General features: G+C 54.1%; 1 protein-coding gene across 7 annotated transcripts in view; it reads left to right on the forward strand.

The window, feature by feature from the left end:
- The first annotated feature begins 2228 nt into the window (after positions 1-2228).
- Positions 2229-21437, forward strand: part of SMOX (spermine oxidase) — a 35740-nt gene continuing 16531 nt past the window's right edge. For 2 of the 7 annotated variants that reach the window (XM_053926595.2, XM_053926598.2), the window contains exon 1: positions 2229-2420. The gene's annotated coding sequence lies outside the window, so the exon portion shown is untranslated. The other 5 variants (XM_053926596.2, XM_045194669.2, XM_045194670.2 and 2 more) reach the window with 5 other exon arrangements.

Genomic DNA, 21437 nt, shown 5'->3' on the forward strand with positions numbered 1-21437 from the left:
GTGCTTGGCACACAGCTCTGGGTTGATTCACCTTCTAATTGTAAACAGTATTCCAACATCACCCTTCTTCATTCTCCATCCCTGTGGTTTGGACGGGATTAATGCTGGGGCTGGGCGTGTGATTCAGGCCCAAACAATGCTATGTGACCCAATAAGAGCTAATTTGATATAATTTTGCATTTTTGCTGGGACAGCTGAAAGAAATGCAGACCTGGGCTGCCGGCAGCCATCTTGCTGCTGCAAGGAGCAGACATGGGAGATGGAGGGAGGAAGACTGAGTCTTGATGATATTTTTTGAGCCTCTCGGTATCTAGATAAGTCATACCACTGGAGTCTTCTGTTATGTAAGCATATTCATTTTCTATTTGATTACACCAAGCTGATTTGAATACAGTTTTATTATTTGTAAGTTGTCAAGTCCATATATGTTAGTGTTCTTATTTAATATTCATAACAATTCTTTGGAATGAATAGGTATTTTTTATTAACCCCATTTTACAGATGAGGAAACTGAAGCACAGAGAAGCCACATGCAGGCAGAATTCAAACCAGGAAATCTAATCCTGAGAGCCCACTCATAAACACTCTATTGTCCTTGGTGTTGGGAAAGGATTCACAGAGGAGTGGGTGACATTTAGCCTAACATGTAACTCCAAGGGGACATAAGGGTTTGTCATGGACAGGAAAAAAGGCTTCTCAGTGGAGGGGCTAGCTTGGACGATGACAAGACCTTTTTTTTTTTTTTTTTGCTAAGAAGGAACCTCATCTGAAATCCACCAAGTACATGCCCTGCAGCTTGTGGAGGACAGACTGGCCGTGGTGTGACCGCTGCCACACCCACCAATTAGGTCCCAGCCAGAACAGGGATTGCTTCCCCAAAATCCCCTCAAAGACTGTTTAATGCACCCTTCCCCAGTGCCCCAGGTGTGCTGGTCAGTGGAACAGACCCTTGCCCTAGCAAGCATGTAAGGCATTTTCCCACTATCTGGAGTGAGTCAAGAACCAGCACCCTTATCCATCCAGCCGGGTTCTATATAATTCTTTAGGGCCTGCCATGGGGTGGGAGGGTATCCGCATCTTCTTGCTGCAGCCCGAGATCAGCCTCCTAAGTTCCCTTTCTCCTGCCTGGGAAGATTTCCCAACACCTCTACCACTCAGGTTCCTCTGGCAGGGGAGCGTGCAGAACCCTTACTGCAGGGACACCTCTGTCCTCCTGATCTCTGGACCCATGGGGGCTTTTGCTCTGCCTTGGGCCTGGTGGGTTCACTGTGGGGTCTGGGTTAGGTGAGGCACCCTCCTCAGTCTGAAAGATGTTCAGGGCAGGGGCCTGGATTCCACTGAGGGCTTGCGCCTTAGGCTGGTTCTCCGTCAGCCCCAGAGGGCCCTGAAGATGGGTACAGGGCTAAAGAGAATGAAATTCTCAGAGACCAAGGGCTCCCTGCGCCCCCGTTAAACTAGGGCAAATGAACAACTGTACAAGGAACTAGAGCAGTGCTTGCAGAACCTCAGGAAACAAATAATTTCCAAGTAATTGTGACTTAAAAAAAAAGAAAAACAAAAGTGATCTTCACAATTGTATTAGCTTCGTTTTTGTTAAATCAAAGATAAGGCAGTGGGTACCAGTATAGAATATTTTCTTAAAGAAGACACTTCCTCTCATGGTCGTGGGCTGCGAAGGGACAGGCTGTAGCATTCTGAGTGACCCACCATCCACTGCTGTTACGAGTTTGAGAGAGATTCTCGGAGGCTGGGGGATGGGATCGAGGGTGTGCCGGCGGTGTTGGGGAGAAAATGAGATTGGGGGTGGTCCTTGGCGACAAGCCGTCTGACCCCGGTGGAGGGTCTGCGGGAGTGAAGGTAGCTCTGGGAGGAAAGAGAGGTGCCTTTTCCTTTTGAGGGCGGTTCCAAACTCCGCGGGGAAACTGAGGCACGCGTCCTGGCTCTGCCGGTCGTCTGGCAGGCAGCCTCGGCCCCACGCTCTGCCCAGCACAGGACTGGCAGTGCTGGGCTGGCCACTTTTCTTTCGGGGACGGTTGGGGGCGTTTGGCGCCCGGTTTGGCCGGGGGAGAGGGGGCCCTGGTAGGGAGCGCTGCTGTGGGAGCTGAAGCCGCGGCACAGTGGTCCCAGTCGCCCCGGAACACCCGTTTCCCCGCCCTCCAGGGGGCGGGCCCGGGGAGGAGCTGGGCGCGTCCCCGCCCGCAGGCGGATCGCTGGCCGGGCCGAGCAGACCGGGCGGGGTGGGCCGGGGACGCGAGGCGGAGCGGGGCCCCACACAGGCCGCGGCGGCTGGCTCGGGCCCCTACGGTCCCGGTGGCGGCTGGAGGAGGAAGCCAGGCGGCTGAAGAAGGAGGGGAGGCGGAGGAGGCCGAGGCTGGAGCGCCGTTCGCCGCAGACTCATTTCCCCGGCTCAGCAGGGAAAGGTATGGTGCGCTCGCTCTCCGGCCCCGGCCCCGGGCGCGCGGTCCTCGCTCCGGGGCTGGCAGAGGCTGCTGCCGCCGCGGGAGGGTGAGGGGCCCGGAGCAGTCCCGAAGGCTCGGCCGGTCCAGGACTCCGGCGGCCGGCGCGGCGCTCGGGCGCTCCCCGAGGCTCGCGGAGAGCGGTGGGCGCCGCGCCCCCTTCGCCCGCGTTGGGGGAGGCGGTGGTCGGGCCGGGGGTCCGGTCATTTCGAGACGGGGCTGCGCGGGCCGGGCGAGAGTTCCGAGGTGGAAGGCAGGCCGGACCCTGCGAGCTGCGTGCAGCTGGGGAGCGCCCGGGGCGCCTGGCGGGCGCGCTCCGTGGGCTCAGACAAAGCCGGGCGCTGACGCCCCGCGAGGACTGGGGCCGCCCAGAGGGTGGTCGCTGGGGAGAGAAGAGAAGGCTCTCGGGCGATGGCCGGGACAAGGGGAGAGGCTGGGCCGCCCTCCCTGCGGGCGTACTGGTGGTCTCCTCGAGGGGCACTGGACAAGGTGGGGAGCAGCTTTTTCTGATGGGCCAACTAGGCTGCGCTGAGCTTAGCGAGAGCCAGGCTCCGAAACGGGTAGAGTGTTGGAGGGTTCACTTTGGGGAAGGGGCTGAGAGAGGCCTCTGTCCTGGGGCTTTGGTAGAGCCGGTGAGGGACCCGTAGACCCCTTCCGAGCTTGCACCAGGAAAGGGCACCGCCTGATGAGGTAAGCCCTGTGGGTGACACGCATGGTAAGATGTGTCCACAGGTTGTTTGCAGAACCTGCTGGTGGTGGCACATCCGGTGCCAGTCCACGGGAGAACCGCCTGTCCAAGCAGCGAAACAGACAGGTGCCCCAGGGGTCATTGGAGTGGGCACCAATGGAGGGATGGGTAGGTGAGCCATGTGAAAGTATGTGCAGTGAAGGCCCCACATCTGTATTCTGCTGCCTTCCCCCTCTTCCCTTTCTTTCTTGTAAGGGGCGTGAAGCATCCCAGTTCCTGCCACAGGCCCATACCTCCACTTGGGCTCTAAGGTGCTGTGCTCCCTGACCCCCATTCTTCAATTACTTCCCCCTCTCCAGTGTTAGAAGTGGCTTCTTTCCCCCGGATCATTCATGCAGTGTTCATTCATGCTTTGGCACCCTCCTCCATCCCACCCCACATTTCATAGTCCCCCTTCTGCCTTCATTCCTCATTCTCCCTCAGCAACAGAGCCACTTCTTGCAGCAAAGCTCTGCCAGAGAGCCGTCTGTGGCTGCCCCTCTGGAGCACATCCCTTTGGTTCCTCAGCCCCCTTGAGCTGGCTTCTGCCCACTACTTCACTGAAACTGCCCCTTTGCCCCTGTCCTGCCCACCCCCGCTTCCGTCAGTGTCTCCAGGGATTTCCATATCCCCACAAGCAGGTCTTCCTTGACCTCCCTTAGCCTTATTGATGATCATTTTCTCCTTCTAGGACCAATTATCTCTCTTGGCTTCTCTTGCTTCTCTCCTCTTTCCCTGGCTAGCCTAGCCCTTCCTTAGTCATCTCTGGGGACAACTTCACTCAACTTTGAATGTTGGAGGATCTCAGGGCTTTGTCCTCAGCCCCCTCCTCTCCCTTGACTCCCTTCTGTTTACACAACTGCCTTTCCCCAAAGCTCTCATTCTCAAAGCTCTCTTTCTTAGGACTTTTAAAATCAAGCATTAATCTACAAACACACAGATTTTAAATGTACATCATTTTCATCCTCATGATTTTAAGTAGCAAATTTTATCTCTAGCCACCCATGGGATGAGATGGTGTCCTGGATGTGTCATAGGGATGAAAAGCTCCCGGGTGGTCTTCATGTGGATGAGACAGAGCCCCGACTGCACTCCCCAAGTCCTCTGCAGGCCTCGCCAGTCTCAGTGAGCCCACCAGCTTTAAAGACAGGAAAGCAGGTAGCATCAACTCCTCCCCTTGCCTGCCTCCCCATACCCAGTCCGTCCAACAGCAAATCCTTTTGGTTCTTTTTGCAAAATCTATCTCAGGCTCTGCCTTCACTGCGACCACCCCAATCTACTGCCCCAGGCCAAGCCACCTTTTCTGTCTTACTTGAGTGTTGGAGCAGTTCCTACCTGTTTCCCAAGTCCTCACTTGCTCTCTTCTAATCTCTTATAACAGAAAGTCTATAGAAAAATATTGATTAGAAAATCTTATTCTCTAAAACCCTCCAGAGCTCCCTACTGCACTTGGAATGAAATTTCAAAGTTTTCCCCTGGCTTATGAACCGCTCTTGATCTGGCCTTCTCAGACTTCCTCCAGCCTTTCCTTGTCCCTTTGTATTCTTCCTAATAGCCACACCTGAATCACTTTGCCCTTGAACATCCCAAAGTTTTTTCTGCCCTAGCGTCTCTGCTTGTACTGTTTTCTCTGCCTGGAGAGTTCTTTCAGGGTTCCCTTCTGGGCTGGCGTGGCTCCTTTTTATTTTTCATGTCTCAGCTTAAGTCTGCCTTTCTCAAATGCCTTCCCAGCCTTGGTAGAGGGCCCCTCCCCACCCCGTAATTCATCATAGCCCCTGTTTTACTTTCTTCATTATATTTATCACAGTCTGTAACCATTTGTTACAATTCTCTTTTTACTTTGTCTGGCTGGAACCTTGAGTGAATTGCCCACTGCTGTATCTGGAGCATCTCCACAGTGCCTGGCACGTAGCTGCTCAGGAAATCTTGAGCCAGGTGGAAGGTCTGCGCTGGGCTAGGCAGGAAGAGGTGGGTTTTGCAGTTAGCACAGGAGCCCCCTTTAAACCTCAAGGAACACCACAGATTTTTATTTTCTTTCCACAAAAGAAGTTGTGCAAATAAATGGCTGCAAGAATCTGAGGGGGCCAGTGGGATGTGAAAAAGGGAAATAGAGAAGGTACAAGTGTCTCGAAAGCAGGCCTGTGTGTCCAGGGGGACTGGGCGGCCTGACGGATGTGGAGTCAGTGGGGGTCGCTGTGGGTTGGGGATAAATGACTTCCTTTGCTCTGGTGGAAATTCAGGCTGGGTTAACAGAGGGGGGTGTGTGTGTTCCCTAACTCAGGAGGTGGGAGTGGTCTGGGCAGCTGGGAATTTATTTCAGGCTACTCACTTGGGTGATGGATGGGTGCCCATCCCCGGAGGCCAGGGTGTTGAAAGGATGGAACAAAGGATGGGGTTGGGGGTCTCTCTCTTAGACCCTGTCCTTCTACCTACAGCTCCCTGCTTTGAACAGAGAAGCCAGCTGAGAATTGAATTGTGTGGCTGGTGTTACCAGAATGGAGAGCCAAGAGCCAGGGGGCCTCAGATCGGGGAGGGAGGGGAGCTGGGCCTTGGACAGGCAGACTGGTGATGGACCTGGGTAACACTGTGAGGTGGGTACTGGAACTGGGGGTTTGGGGTCCAGATCTAGAGTTGGGCTGGTGTGACCAAGAAAGATGGTGTGACCTGGGATAGATGGGAGCAAGGAGGGTATCCTGGGTGGGAGATCAGAGAGAGGCCAAGAGGCTGGGCCAGGGTCCTGCTATTCTCACTTTGTGTCAGGTAATGTTCCAATGACTTCACAGATATTAACTCCTTTAATCTTCCTAACAGCTCTGTATGGTAGGTCTTATTCCACTGAGCAGATGGGAAGACTGAGGCACAGTCATATGATGCAATAGCATCAGAATAAGGATTTGAACCCAGGCAACCAGAATCTATGCTCTAAACTACCCCACGCTGCCGCTTCTCTCATGCCTCTCAGAGAGTCTCCAGCTGAATGAAGGCTTCTTAACAAACAAGTGGTTTTTCCAGACTTCCAGACAGGCAGGTGACATGCAGACGGCACGTCTTGGGGACTGGTGGTGAGGTGGGAAAGAAATCATAACCGTAAGGTAGAAGGGATCCTCGCTCAGTGAGGTTCTCTGCTACGTGTCCCACCTTTTCTCAAGAGGGTTTCAGGCCCAGGCTGAAGAGTTGGGCATCATACACACTGTGATTTTAGGGTGCTGGGGATGTCAACATCTTTTGGTACAAAGATAGCTGCTCCCTGCTTGAGATGCCACCATTAGACTGTCACCCCTCTGGGTTTAGCATTGCCCCACTGCCCTCTTCATCTGCCTCTGGAGAGCCCAGGAAGGTCAGGAAGGGGCTCTGCAGATAAACTGGCCTGTTTTGGATTCCATCTAGAATGTTGTGGGGGAGAGCTTCTGACGTGGCCTTGGGAAACCTGGATGGCGGGCAGAGTAGGGCTGGGTCGAATGTGGGAGCTGAGCTGTGTGAACAGAGAAATGGGAACTGAAAAGAGCCTAATCCACATCAGTGTTGGGCCTGTCCTTCCCTCTTTTTGTCTATCTGTAAAAGGGGATTCGAGAGGCTTTCTGCCTTTGCTTTTCATGGGTTGTAGAAGCTGGGAACTCCTCAAGGTCACATGTTTGAGTGCCTTCTTGCAGACCCGGGTATGAAGGAGGACTTCCCATGGGACACCAGCCCAGAGGAACTGGGCCAGGAAGGAGGGAGCCGGGAGGAGGGTGTGGCAGCCCTGTCCTGCGAGGCTTTCCTGTTTGGTCATGAAAGGATGCCTCTGGGCAGGTGACTCGGCCTCCCAGGGGCTTGGCTGGCTGGCCAGGCAGGGATTTGCTGACCACACAGGGATGGAGTCTCTTTGCTCCAATGTCTGATCCCCTGCTCATCTATCTTGGCAGATTCTGCTAGGCCACCAGGAAAGGACGGAGGCGGAATTGGTGGCATTCTCTTCTGTATTTTGGGAAACTGAGGCACAGAGCAGGCACATTGCTGCTAGTTCCGGGGAGTGCCCTTTCTTTGGCAGGCAGGATGCAAGAGGCCTATCCGTGCTGCCCGAGTCCTTGTCTGCTGGGTTGGGGTGAAAGCTGTTGCAGAGCCAGAGGCTGGCAGGCAGGGGCTGAGGGTGGGCTTCTGGACGACTGGATGCGGGGCTTTGTTACCTTCGGGCATCACTTGGCATCTCCTGTGTCTCAGCCCCGTGCTCACAACCACTGGGAACACAGGACAGGATTCCCTCTCTCCAGGCAATGGGAGTGAGCCCTGCCAGGCGTGATGAAATGAGGTGTAGTTCAGACCACCTTCCTCGGGGAGGCAGTGCTTTGACAGGGCCCTGAACTCCCGAGTGGCTTTGGCCCACAGAGCAGGGATGGCATTTCTAAGGTGGAGGGGGGAGCCCAAGCCTGGAGAAGTGGGTTGAAGGCAGATTGGAGAAGGCCTTGACTGCCAAGCTGCTGAGTCTGGACTTGACTCACTAGGCCCCCCCTGGGGAGCCACTGAAGGTTACAGGCCCAGGTGCAATGACTTGATTAGAACAGTGGTCTGTAAAAGTGCATCTGAAACTCCGGCAGACGGTGGATCACCTGGGAAGTGTGGTAAAATGTCCAATTCAGCAGGTCTGTGGTGGGACCTGAGATTCTATTTGTCTAACAAGCCCCTGGACGGTGTGACGCAGCAGGTCCGTGGGCCGTCTTTGTGTAGCGAGGGGTTGAGATCGAGCACTTGGGCCAGGCATGTGCAGGGATGCGTGCAGGTCAGATGAGACCTGGAACAGGTAAAGGGGGGCCGTCCAGACTCCTGTGGACTGTGTTGGGAGGTGTGGGGACTGTCTGTGTGTGGGCTGAGATGGAGGCAGGGTAGAGGTGCAAGATGCAGGGTGTTGGGATGTGGGGCTGGGTGAGGGGTCTTTGGGGCCTTGGGTGTCAGGCCAGGAAGCAGGCCTGATTTCTAGGGTATTTGGCATGATGAGCTCCCAAGACCACAGGAGGGTGTCTTAGGTGACTGTCCCAGGGCAGGGTGACGTGCAGGCAGCATGTACGCCTCTTATCTTTGCCCACAGCCGAGCCCTGTGGGTAGCCAATCTGGGGTGAGCATTCTTCCTCCATCCAGGGTTGGCCCAAGGAGATTGGGGAAAGAGCTGACTTCAGCCCCAGACATAACGTCTTCTCCTAAAAGCCCCCAGAATCTTCCTAGCTGCTGAGCCATCCCTCCCAAGAGGGCAGCATCCCTTAGCCTGGCCTGCGTGAGTCCTCGCAGCTACCACCAATGGTTGCGCGACACGGCTATTGAGGTCTTCTCTCACTGGGCCCCCTTCCGGGTGCGCCTGGAGTGGGGGGGCCTAGGTGCTTCTCTCTGCTGCAGCCCTGGCTGGGCCATGACAGGCAAGTGTCTGCTCCCCTTGGAGGCCTTAGTTTCTTGTAAATTGAGGGATTCTGTTCTCTCCCTGGGGAACAGGGGAGAGAGTCACAGGGTTTATTGGGTGGTGCACCACTTCTTCCTAGAATGGCAGCTGAATACATTTTAACTTTGGTTTAATATTAAAACTTGCATGCTAACAATGGAGTAGAATGAGCAGTTTGCATAGAACTGTCCAGTGTGCTTTGGGGTCTCTCAAGGCCTTTTGCCTTCTGGACTTGGCATGGTGTTGGGGGCGGTATCTGAGGGCACTGCTCAGATGGGGTTCCTTCAGACCTTGGCAGGACGGTTGTCAGTCACCTCACCCAAAGGGAGGTGGGAAGGTTCTGCGGCCTGGGCGGTGCCAGGAGTGGCTCTCAGGCTGAATTCCCCAGAAGTCCCCCCGCCTCCTAAAAGGACGGTGGGGCCCAGTGTCTGCCTGTGTGCCCTCTGCTTTGCCAGGCTGTCCTGATGAGGTGGGAGGGGGTGGCATTTCTCAGAGACTGTTCTGAGAAATTTCAAGGGTTCAGGGGATAAATAAGGGCAGAAACTGGCAACTTTACTCGACCACCATGTGGGAGATTCAGAAAACTTTTTAAGAGAATTAAAGGTTCTGACAAGTCCCGAAGCAAAGAAACCATTTAGTGTTTCCCAGAATAATCTGACCCTGGAAATCTATTTTTTGAAGACTTCCTAATGATATCCCACTGACCGGGAAACTGAGCAGGCGGAGGGCTGACGTGGAATGACGTTGCTGCTCGTGAAAGACTACAAACATGGGTAGCACCCAAGTCCAGAAGTGCCAGAGAGGGAAGGAAGCATGGATGGGTGACTTCCTGGGGGAGGTGGACTTGGTGGGATGGGTACCATTTGGACGGTCAGTGGAAGAAAAGGGCACTGCAGAGGGAGGGACAGCCTGGAGGGGACTGGGGCCCAGAGCCAGCTCTGGGTTCTCGTGGCAACACCTCTGCTTCCCTGGGTGGGAGAGGGAGAGACTTGGGATGGTGCCCAGGACCCAGTGATAGCTGGGCCTGGGTTTTCGGGGTTCTGGGAATGCCTCCCACCCCACCGCCCCTGCATCTCCTCACTCTACAAGTGCTCTCCCAGCGGTTCATCTCAGAGGTGGGGTTGGGACCTGTGGGCAAGAAGCTAAACCTCTTGGTGCCTCAGTTTCCTCATTTGTACTGTGGGAATAACATTATTTCCCTTGTAGGGTTGTGATAATTGAGTACCTGCTGGCTGCTCTTAGTGTGATTGACATGGCTGCAGGTGGAGTCTCCAGGAGGGTGCCAGGAAAGGGGACAGTGTTCAGGGAAGTGAGCGGCACAAAGGCCAGCAGAGAGCATGGTGAGGCTTGGGGTGAGGTCTGGGGTGAGGTCCTGCTTAGACCAGAGGGGTGATCTTCAGCAGAGTAGAAGAAAGAGTGAGGGTGAGGGGAGCCAGGACTGACTTCCTGGAGGAGTGGCCAGCAGGTGGGAAGATGTGGGCAGAATGAGGAGATTTCACAGGCTGTGATGGGCCCCGGGAAGTAGTCTGGGTGTGTGAGTCAGAGGATCTGGTGGGTGAGTGTAGGAGATGGGAGCTGAGGGTGGGAAGGGGGTGTCAGACTCCTGCCTCCATTCATTAGACCGAGGGAAGCCATCGAAGGTTTTGGAGCAGGGCAGTGTTTGAGTGAGAAACGTGGCAGGGGTGTGGTGGTGGGTAGAAAGCACAGGACACTCCCCCCCCCCCCCCCCCCAGCATTGGGTTTCCTCACTGAATTGCTATGCCCCTTCACAACTCAAAGCATGGGGAGGGGTCAGGTTGCTAACATGACTCTTATCCTCAGATTCTCAGAGTTCTGAGTCATTTTCCCCAAAAGGTTGAGAATCTCATCCTGTCGCCATCCTGGAAGGGGTGTTGCAAGTGCAGGAAGGGAGAAGGGGGAGTTCCAGGCCCCTTGCTCCCTTCTCCCTGTCCTCCCCTGTGGTTGGTGGGGGTGGTCAGAGAGGCCACTCTGCCTTGCCCCTTGCCACAACTCATTTCCTCTGAACTCTGAGGACTCTTTGTTCAGCAGCTCAGGTGGGGGTGACGGGGTGCGGCATTTCAAACCGTGTCCCAGGGGAAGTCACTTTAATGGTGCAAAATCGGGCAGACAGGAGGGCCCTGGCAGAGGATGCTCAGCAAGCTTGCTTACCCAGCCCAGCTACACTCTCCTGTCCTGTTTTGCCCTTCTCTTTCTTCCTCAAATAAGCAGGGCGAGGCGGGGAGGGGGTGGGGGGACTTTTCCTGATCTCTCTAAACATGCTGGGAGGAGGAGGGAGGACGAAAAGCATTTGGGTTCAGCCAGAGCAGGGTGGCTTGGCTGGGGGAGTGCAGCACCCCCAACACCCCAGTCCGATTCCTTTACCCTCTAGCCACTTGGAGGAGGGTGTAAAGGAAGGTGTGATTGAAGCCCAGAAGTACTTGGAAATAAGTTGTAATTTATTCGAAAACAGAACAAAGAACCTAGCCACCCTCTGCCAACTTTGTGCCAGGTCCTGGCACACCCACAGTGCCTGTCCTCCCTCACGGCTTCGTGAGACCTGAGCTATTAGCCCATTTCATAGACAGAAGGAGACGCAGGCACCCCCAGAAAATGATACGACTGGGTCTCTAACCCAGGTTCTTGCACATCTGGTCTGATGCCCATTCTTCACCCCAAAGATCCCTCAGGGCCTGTCCCCAAAACTTCAACCATTCCTCCCAAGCACAACCAGATCCCCTCCCCCTACCCCAAGCCAGGCCAGCTTCCTGAACTCCTGACCCCGGGGTGTGGGGGCTGGTGGGTGTTTTTGGACTGTAAAAGACTAGACCTAGAGTCAGCTAGATTTTAAGATGACTTAAGCAGAGACACTCAGGACCACCAATGGACAAACATTCTTGAGAAAGATTTTTAAACGAGGCCTGCAAATGTTAAACATACAGGTCCCTTTTACTCTTTCTCTTTTTTATTGAAAATTAATTAAAAAAATCATATACAATTAATGGAAAACTTTGGACTTAATTTGAAACAGTAACTCAAGACAATAAACTCGACTCATTCCTTGGTTTTAAAAAAGAGTAAAGCTGGAACCTTAATATTTTATTAAGTGAATTTTGTTTGGCTTCCTCCCTTCCTTCCTTTCTCTCTCTCTCTCTCTCTCTCTCTCGCTCTCTCTCTCTCTTTCTCTCTCCTTTTTTAAAATTTACTGATTTGAGGGCAGGGAGAGAAAGGTTCGGGGATGAGGGACAGAGAGAGAGAAAAAGAAATATTGATTTGTTCCACTTATTGATGCATTCACGGGTTTTCTTGTATATGCCCTGACCAGGGATCGAACCTGCAGTCTTGGTGTATCAGGTCCACACTAACCAACTGAGCTCCCCGGCCAGGGCCTAAGTGAATTTTGGAGTGCCTTCTGCCAGTCGGCAGGTGTGGAACCTCTCTGGACCTCAGTTTCCACCTCTGCAGAATGGGGCTATTGACTTGCGGATTCGCTGCTTCATTCCACCTGAAATGCTTAGCACTGCGCTCTGTACCTCAGGCGGGCTCAGTGAGAAATAGTGATAATGATGACAGGATTATAAGAATAAACATTTCTAGATTTCAAAAGCTGGTGAATTATTAAGTCTCTCTTTGAACGCAACAAAAGGACTTGGAAGAATACCTTCATTGTCCAAGCTCACTGTCTTAACTGCGTAAGTGTTTCATGGATTAAATCGTGGGCTCAGGGTCCACGTGTGCATTTTGAAATGAAGACCATCGGCTTTGCAGACCCGGTTTCAGTTCTTGCTGGGGGCCCTGCTTCGGTCTTGAGCTCACGGAGAGCCCTCTGTTGGGCTCTTGTCACCCTGTGTTCAGCTTGTTAGAACAGCGGTCACAGAAATGGAGATCACATGAAGGGTTGTCAATAGGGGAGTGGGAGGGGGAGAGAGGGGGAAAAGGTACAGGGAATAAGTAGCATAAATGGTCGGTAGAAAATAGACAGGGGGAGGGTAAGAATAGTATAGGAAATGTAGAAGCCAAAGAACTTATAAGTATGACCCATGGACATCATCTATAGGGGGGGAATGTGGGAGGGAGGGGGTGGGCGGGATGGAGTGGAGTGAAGGGAGGGGAAATGGGACAACTGTAATAGCATAATCAATAAATATATTAAAAAAAAGAAAAGAAAGGAAAAGCGGTCACAGCACCCTGTGGCTACCAGGTAGGAGAAGTCTTGGGTCATTGAGAGAGGAGGTGGCTGTGTATAGGGAAGTCTGTTAGCTGCTCTTTGAATTGTTCTTGTGTGTGTGCAGGCACAGCAATTGGACCAGCATCCCTGTCCCTGTTTCTGGAGGATGAAAATTAGGGCAGAGGGCTGTGGCCTGGCATAACGTAGTGCCTGGGGAGCCTTGAGCCAGCCCCCCTGGGGCAGGGAGACTCGAATGGCCTGAAGCCCACCCACCATCCCCCCGGGCAGGAGGCAGGTGGCCTCCCCATGGTGGCCCTAAGTTTTGGCACCGCAGCCAGGTTGAGCTGCCAGGCTTGGGGACGACTCCTGCCGGGCAGCCCCGAGGGCCTGGCACAATGTGTGCAGTGTCAGTCTGTGGGGGGCGGGGAGGGGGGGAGACAGGAGAAGGGCCAGGCTGGGGCTGTCCTCAGGCCTGCGGCCTCGGAAGGCTGGCGCAGGCCCGAGAGCCGAGCCAGCGCTGGGCAGAAAGCGATGAGCTCAGTGTCGTCCAGCGCTGCTCTGCCCTCACTTTATCAGGGGGGCCTCCATCGCACCTGTGACCCTCCCTGAGCCTGTTTCCCCACCCGTAATACAGGCACCCAAGTGTTTGGGAGTATTAAATGATACCCTGAATGGAGAGTGCCCAGCATGGGGCCTGGCCCATGATGGACTCAATAAGTAGGGGTTTGTGTGGTTCACCTGGTGGCTGGATTTGGGGGGATATTTTTCTTTTTTTGTTTTGGGATCATGCATGCCACCTTCATTCTGTGGTTAACTGTGCTGGGTGGGGGCCATAGGAGAGGGAGCTTTGTGGGAAAAGAGCTCACAGTGAAGGGAGGCCCCCCTTCCCAGAACTGCTGCCTGCACCCCACAAGCCTTGGATACTCAGCTCTGCCATCGGCGCAGCAGTGTCTCTTTGGAGGCAGAGAGCACGGGTCCCAGGCTGGCTTTGGAGAGAGGATGGGCTTGCTGGAGACCCCCCTTTTCGAACCCCCTCCCCCTGGGGGCTGGCGCTGAAGCACAGTCAGGCTTTGTGCAGAGTCATGAGGGGCCAGCAAGGGGGAACTACGCCTGGGCTTGAGCTTGCCTCACAGGCCTTGGTTTTTGTCAGTGGTTTTGAAAGAGTCAGTGGAAAGTGCTGACTGGGCAGTCCTCCTTCACCCCAGAACTGTGGGGCTGCGCTCCTGGCAGGGAGAGGGGAGGAACCTGGCAGGGAAGCTACCTCTTCGCCTGCCAGCTCACACCTCCCAGGTTTCAAGTGCTCCAGGTGCAGATGGGTGGCTGTCTGTGCGGGGACACTACCCCAGGGGCTGGTCAGGGTGGCGCTGCAGGTGATGCCTGATGAGGTGGGGCTGGGAGAGGGGCCCGGAGCTGTGTGTGTGGGGATGGGCTGGGCCCTGCAGCGGGAGGTCAGGTGGCCTGGGGAAGCTTTAGGAATGCTGGTGATAGTCTTGAGGGGAGAACTGGCTTTTGGAATTGGACCACCGGGGCTCTCCTACCCCCTGTAGGTCTTGCACCAAGTTATTTGGCCTCAATTTCTCATCTTTCTTGCCCCACACAGGCTTCTTGTCGAAGGGAGGGGGGGTAACCAGTTGACGCAGAACGTGTCAAGGTTTGTCCCTGCAGAGTCAGGACTGGTCACCCAAGTCATCCTGACCCCACCCTTGCCCTCACCCCCACATCCTGTCATTCAGCAAGTTCCCAGGAAGTCACCATAGCACTTTTGTTTTCCTGCCTGTCACTTCTTTGCTCCATTGTCACCTCACCAGCAAGGCCTCCCTCACCTCCCCACACAGAGCAGCTGTTTCTCCCTTCACCCTGATTTTCCTTTCTTGTGGCACCTGTTACCCTGATGTTAGATCCTCCAAGGGGAGGCTTCTGGCTGCTGCTGTGTCCCGAGTGCCTGGCATAAAGTGGTGCTTACTAGATTTTTTGTTCTTGTTCTTTTTATTGTGGTAAAATATACGTAACACACAATTTACCATTTAACCATTTTTAAATGTGGTAGCCCCCTTTATCCACGGGGAACATGTTCCAAGACCCCCGGTGTTTGCCTGAAACTATGGATAGTACTAGACCCCATATATAGTAAGTTTTTTGAACATATACATACCTATGATAAAGATTAATTTATAAATTAGACACAGACGAACAACAATAACTTACAATAAGATAGAATAATTACAACAATGTACTATAATAAAAGTTATGTGGACGTGGTCTCTCTGCCTGTCAAGTATCCTATTGTCCCGTAAGCGGACTTGCCGGACAAAGGGGTGATTCACGTCCCAGGATGGAATGGAATGGTGTGAGGTTCCCACCACGCTACTCAGAGTCGCACACAATTTACAACTTATGAATTGTTTATTTCAGGAACTTTTTGTTTAATATTTTTTGATCATAGTTGACTGTGGTAAGGGTGTCCTGTGCCCACGCAGACTTCTCCCCACACCGTGCACTGGCCCCGCGTGCCTGTGCTGTTGCTGAGTGACTGTGTGACCCTTCTGCCCACCTCCTCCCACTTTCTCTGGGTGGTGGGGCTGCAGGTGATGCCTGATAAAGTGGGGCTGGGAGAGGGGCCACTCTGCACACCCCACTGCCCGTGGGGTCTTGTGCCATCTGGGGAGCTGGGGCCACTCTGCCCTTTCTCTTGGGTGTCCTCGTGGGGGTAAGCTTACATGTGTCTGACTGACTTGGGGAGCTCAGGGAAAGCCCCCCACACTTGCACTGTGGCTCGGGTCAGGTGAGTGGCCACCTGAGAAAAGTGGGGCTGGGGTTTGCAGGGTGATTGCCAGAGGGTGGGAAAAGCAGTGTTGAGAATTTGCACTTACAGTCTCCCCTGCCTGGAGCTCACGTCTTCTGTCCCTCCTAGAAATCTTCTCTTGAGCCCTTTCCCTGCCCCTGTTAGGTGCCCCTCCCACATTCTTCATTACAGTCCTTATTAAATTCTTATCACTGCAGGTTGTACCTGTGAGTTAACTGGCTGTGTACCTGTTTGTTGAATCCGTTGCCATGTTCTCCCCGGGGCTGTGCCTTGGGGGAGACAAAACATATAAATCTTTCTGAAGATGTCTGAGGGGGAGCCCAGGACCCCTGAGAGGGCAGAGCAGGTGTGGTACTAATCCTCCTTTTCAGATGAAGGAACAGTCTTCCCCCAGATCCCTCAGAGCTGGACCCCATCCTGCACCCAGGGTCCTTTTGAAGGGAGTGGTCCCCAAAAGTGGAGGTTGGCCCCGTCTAGCTTGAGGCACATTACAGACTTGGGGAGCTGGGCAGCTGCAAGGGAGTGGGGATAGAGGGAGACCCTCAGCTTAAGCTGGGGGAAGGGGAGTAGATCTTGGGCACTGCCTGGCTTGCTGTTCTCTCCGCCTCCTCCTGTTCTGCACAGGCAGACTCGATGTCCCTGGGCGGGCCCGGAGTCTGCCTTTGGAGTCTGCTATAGAGCAGTGATTCTCTACTTCGGCTATACCCTAGCATCATGTAGGGCCCTTAAAAACATATCCATGCCGGGACCCCAACCCCAACAGTCTGATTACATGACTCAGTGTGGGGGCTGGGTGTCAGTCTTTTAATCCCCGGGTGAGTCTAGCGTGCTGGCTGGGAAGGAGTTCCTATCTCCCGGCCTTGTGAGTGGTGGGGCCTAGGCCAGGCTCTCTGCTCACTCCACCCCAGCCCTGAATTTCATAACAGAGGGAGCTGTGGCCCCGAGGGAATGGCGAGTTTGCCTAGGATCCCCACCCTGAGGGGTTCCCTGGGAGAAAGAATTGATGACTCTGTCAGTCACCTCTTGCTATGTAAAAGCCACCCCAAAACTTAGTAGTGTAAAACAGCAAGAAACATTATCCTCACACTTTCTGTGGATCAGGAACTTGGGAATGGTTTTGTTGGGTGTTTCTGGCTCAAGGCCCCTGAGGAGGTAGCAGTTGCAACATGCCTTGGGCTGCAGTCATCTGAAGGCTTGACTGGGGGGTAGGGTTTGCTTCCACCATGGTTCACTCACATGCTTGGGAACATGGTTTGCCCTTGGTGGGAGGACTCAGTTCCGTGACTCCTGGGCCTCTGCATAGGGTTGCTTTAGTGGCCTTGGGATGTGGTGACTGGCTTCTCGAGGAATCGGTCCATGAGAGCAAGGTGGAAGCCACAGTGTGTTTTCATTTATATATTTAATTTATTTAATCTATTGGGGTGACATTGGTAAATAAAATGATATAGGTTTCAGGCATACAACTCTAATATACATTATCTGTGCATTGTATTGTGTGTTCGCCACCCAAAGTCAATTCTCCTTCCATCACTATTAATCCCCCCCTTTACCCTCTTCCACCTCCCCCATCCCCTCTCTCTCTGGTAATCACCATACTGTTGTCCAAGTCTGATTTTTTTTTTCTTAATCCCGTCACCTTTTTCACCCAGCCCCCCACCCCCTCTTCCCTCTGACAGCTGTCAGTCTCTGTATCAATGAGTCTGCTTCTATTTTGTTTGTTAGTTAATTTTGTTCATCAGATTCCACATGCAAGTTAAATCATATGGTACCTGCACACTGTGTTTACGACCTAGTTTCAGAAGCCTCACTCTGTGACTTCCACAACGTCCTATTGGTTACACAGGTCAGTTGGGGAGGGCACTAGATTAGGGCACAAGGACTAAGGAGGCAAGAGGCATTGAGGGCCGTCTTGGAGGCTGGTGACAGGACCCAGATTGCTGTCATTACACTTGCAGTCTCACAGACCTTCCGGGGAGGGCCAAGTGGCCCCAGCAAGTTGGGGCGGGGAGCTTCTCCTTTAGTCCTCTGTGCCTCCCCTGGCATCAGATCGCAGCATGTCACTGCAGGGTGCGTGGTGGTCTCTGAGGCCTGGAGGTCATGGAATTGTCACGCAGCAGGGTCTGTGACCTCTCTGTTGGCTGGACTTCGCCCTGCCCCCACCACAGCCGGTGTCCTGGGCCTGTAGGAATATAAACATAAGAACCATCGCTGTTTCGTGCCCGGCTGTGGGCTAAGCACTCTTCATCGTCACACTGAACCCTGTGAGGCAGGCTCCCTTTTGTTCCCACTCTGCTGATGAGGAGACCGATGCTCAGGTTGCTCACCTAATCAGTAGTAGAGACACTGCGGGTATTCAACGAGTGACCTGGCCCCGCAGCCTATATGAAAAGCATGGCTTTGTAAGGTGTCCTGAAGGAGGGGACTATTTATCAAGTTGTATCACCAAGTGAAACATAGCAAAGTGTGTGTTTCTGATCATGTGTGTGTGTCTGAGGGTCCTCAAGGGCCTTGGTGACTTGGGGGGTTCAGAACATGGCTTTTGAGGTGTTTTTGAGGCGTTTTGAGGCGTTTTTTTTTTTTTTCTCTACGTTCAGCCCTTTTAGGAGAACTTCCTCCCAGGGAGTGAGTACCCGAGGACCACTGACCCTCCTTCTCCTGCCCACGCCCAAGGCAGTTTTGCAATAACACCGTCAGCTAGGACAGTGGCCAACTTTGTGGTCTCTTACAGTCCTGTGGCTGCTGGCTTCCTGGAGGGGTCCTGAGCTGAGGGGTCAGGTTCTGCTTGGAGGGAGGGAATCCAGGCTACGGGGTCTCACCCTAGGGGTTGCTCAAGGGAGCCACCATGAAACTGGTGCCTTTAGGACTTTTCTGGGGGTATAGGAGGCTGGCTAATTGGTCTGGGGTTGGTGCTGGCCTTGCTCAGGGTAGGAGTGATTACTCCCACTTACAGATGGGGAAACCAAGGCTCAAACCAATGGACTCTCCAAAGGCCACCCTGGTTAGGAGTAGAAGTTATTGCCTGGGCAATTTCTTTTCCTCCGCTCCTGTCCAGGGTTGGCATGGTCATTTTCTAAGACCCTGACTTCTGTCTGGGCCGAGGGGGAATGGGGTTTTCCTGCCTCTGTTAAGGTCTGAGTGGAAGAATGTGGGCTCTGTTGGCAGAGAGGTAAATACCTCCCTTGCCAGACATAACGTCTGCAGGTAGACACACACGAAGGTGGGAAACAAGGGCTTGGAGTGCGAGGAGCTGGGGTGGGAGACGGAAGCTGAGCCATGGGGCTGGCCCCGGCTTTGAAAGGTTCACAGATGTTCAGAAACCGTCAAGGCCAGCACTTGATCTGATCTGTTGTTAGAGAGTGATTCACTCACTTGTTTTTGCTGAAGGTGGGATCTTTAGGATGGCGTTTGGGGTAAAGCTGTTTGGGGGTGGGCATGGGGACAGAAATTCAGTCCCAGGCTCTGTCCTGGCCCATCTCCGCCTGTTTTGCTCTCCAGCTGCACAGTCGTCAAGGCTGCCAGCTGAGCGTTATGCCCATCAGAGACACCCTACCCTTTCTCGGGCTTCTTTCCATGTTTGCTTCTCCTCTGTCCACACCTAGGCTTCTAGCCAGAGGCGGGTGGTCTTCAGGGTCTGTCCCTGCAGGCAGCTATAAGCTGAGGTCCCTTGAACAGTCCATCTGAGTCTCTGGCCTTGCAGGACATCCTGGGAAATGCAGGCTGGCCCACAGTGCTCACCTCTCCGAGAATGATAGTCCCCTGCCACCAGTGCTTGTGCAGGCCATGACGTTGGCTCTGTCCCCCCAAACACCCCGTCTAGGGCTGCCTCTCTCCATGTAGTGCTGGCTCCCCACTTCTGAAAAGGCTTACAAAGGCTTTTAAAGTTGTGTTTTAGGGACTTTATGCATCTGGTTGTGGGGAAGAGATGTTCCCCACAACCAGACAAAGACACTGCATTTGGAGAGAAGTTTAAATGCCAGGAAGGATGAAGGGCGCCCCCCAGAGCCCTTCCTCACCTCAGCCTATGAGGGAGGACTGCTTGAAGGAGGGCTCTGCAGAATGAGGCACCCATGCCTTTTCCCTTTTATGAGCTTGGACTTGGCCAATGGCCCCCATCTCTGAGACCTGGCCTGACCCCCAGAACTGTGTAGGTGGAGACAGGGTTGGGGGTGGAGATAGGGTTGGGGGTGGAGACAGTGTGGAGCCTGATTGATGTCTGGCTCAAGGCCCAGTCTGGAATTAGGGTTGCAGCCCAGGCTGAGACCAGGGTCTGAGCTCATGTGAAGGCTGGGGTTTCTCAACTGCCATGAAGCTCTGGGCCCTAGGAGAGGTGGCTCCCACCTCCGTACTAGTCTCTTTGGGGCCTTCCTCCCTCTCCTTCCCTCTCTGAGGTGGCCCTTGCAGTCCTACTAGGTAGTGTACCTGACCCCATTTTACAGATGGGAAAGCTTGAAGGCTAAAGGAGGCAGTTAAGCATCTGATGGGACTTAGAGAAGTGTGTCCAGGGGTACAGATGTGCTGTATCCATGGGGTGAGTCCAGATGTGTTGGCCAGGTGGGGCCCAGAGAAGGGGTCACCTGGCAAGGGACAGACTGAGCTGGGACCTGGGCTCCCAGGCCAGTGTTTTCTCCCTTCCTTTGTGTGTCCTGGGCTCACAAGTTGTCCCTGTCCTGTATCTGACCCTCCCCCGCCCTGCCATCAGTCACTGGCCAGGCCTGGCCCAGCTCTCCTGCCTCTTTCACTTCCTGGCTGGCCAGCCTGGGTGAGGAGGGTCTGGCTGGGAGGAGTTCAGGCCCAGCCCTTTCCCGGGATTGAGGGGTGGGAGGGGCCCTGCAGGCAGACACAGAGCCCCTTTGTCTGGGCCACTGTGCAAAGCAGCTGGTCTGGGATTTCTGGGTGTTTTTATATCTGAAGAATAATTGCATTGTCTGGGGGGCCCCTAGAGAATCCACATCCCTCCCCAGACCTGCCAGGCAGTCCAAAGAGATTTCCCTTGAAAGCCCCCCACCCCACCCCTCCTGTTGGAAGCCTGAGGCAGAGGGGTCCCTCCAGGGAAACTGAGGTAGGGCTGCTGCCCTTAATCATTAGGAGTATGGGTTGGGAGGAGAGACTTGGAATTCCCCAAGGTTGGTTGGGAGGGGTGCAGGTGCCCCCCCCCCACTGTCACCCCAGCCCTGGGAGGGCTCACGCCAGCAGTCATAGGGCTTAGAGGAGGGGAGGAGCCTGCTGGTTGGAAGGGGTAGGCTTGTTTTGGAGGGCTTCAGCTGGTGGAGGCTGGACCCTGAGGGGTGAGTCAGGTGGGCTAGGTGCCTTGGCCGTGCTCTTCTCCTTCGGGTCTTTCACTTGGGTGACCTTGAGAAAAGGACAGGAAGAAGACACGTTTGGGAGTAGCCTGTGTTGAGAGGGGAGCCAAGGAAGTGTAGACATCTTTTGTTTCTCCTGAGGGGTGAATTTGGAAGGGTACTTGGGGAACTGGCCCTTCGTTGTAGTGACCACTGCTGGGGACGGGGAAGTGAACTCCAACACTGAGGGGGAAGGGGCACCCTGTGCTGAGCTGGACCACTGACCCTCCTTGCAGTTGACTCCTAGGCTTGGGGAGGGGTCATCAGTCTAGCCTGGGACCGTGGCCTTGCTCAGTGATCATGGGGTTGTAGCCTCACTCTGGAATAATAGGCAACAGGATTTCCTGGGGGTGAGATGCCCATGTTTTGAGAATAGGCAGGGGCCAGGTGGTGGTGGGTGCAGAGCAGAATCAGCACAAGAAATTTGCATTTCCAGGTCTGTTGCTTTAGGAAACATCAGTGGAGTAGACCTTGCTGGTATACCGTTCAAGTAACAGACAGCTATGCAGCCACACAGCTGCATATCCATAGTACCCTGCACACGGG

This window comes from Desmodus rotundus, chromosome 6 (genome assembly GCF_022682495.2).
Source record: "Desmodus rotundus isolate HL8 chromosome 6, HLdesRot8A.1, whole genome shotgun sequence".
NCBI lineage: Eukaryota > Metazoa > Chordata > Mammalia > Chiroptera > Phyllostomidae > Desmodus > Desmodus rotundus.